The sequence below is a fragment of the Suricata suricatta genome, chromosome 14, assembly GCF_006229205.1.
Source record: "Suricata suricatta isolate VVHF042 chromosome 14, meerkat_22Aug2017_6uvM2_HiC, whole genome shotgun sequence".
In the NCBI taxonomy this organism is placed as follows: domain Eukaryota; kingdom Metazoa; phylum Chordata; class Mammalia; order Carnivora; family Herpestidae; genus Suricata; species Suricata suricatta.
The window spans coordinates 17,596,656-17,597,222 of NC_043713.1; positions in this window are offsets into that span (position 1 = coordinate 17,596,656).

A 567-nucleotide genomic window follows, 5' to 3' on the forward strand; every position below is an offset into this window, starting at 1 on the left:
TCATGACCTGAACCCAAGTCAAAAATCAGACACTCAGCCAAATGAATCACCTAGGCGCCCCACACAGTTTAATTTCTGTAGCTTCGTAGTATGTATTGATATCTGGTAGTGAAGTCCTTCTACTTTGTTTCTTTTCTTGAAGATGATCTTGGCGGTTTTATAATCAGGTTGTTTATTTCCTCTTGTCCCTAATTGCTAGCATTTTGATTAGTTTTACCTTAAATCTGTAGATTTGGAGAGAATTGATATCTTTTTTTTTTCAATATTTTATTGTCAAGTTGTTTTCCATACAACACCCAGTGCTCTTCTCCTTAAGTGCCCTCCACCATCACCACCACCTCTTTTCCCCCCTCCCCCTCAACCCTCAGTTCATTCTCAGCATTCAATAGTCTCTCAAGTTTTGCATCCCTCTCTCTCCCCAACTCTCTCTCCCTCCTCCATTCCCCCTGGTTCTCCATTAGGTCTCTCTTGTTTTCCTGTTAGACCTATGAGTGCAAACATATGGTTTCTGTCCTTCTCTGCCTGGCTTACTTCACTCAGCATGACACCCTCAAGGTCCATCCACCT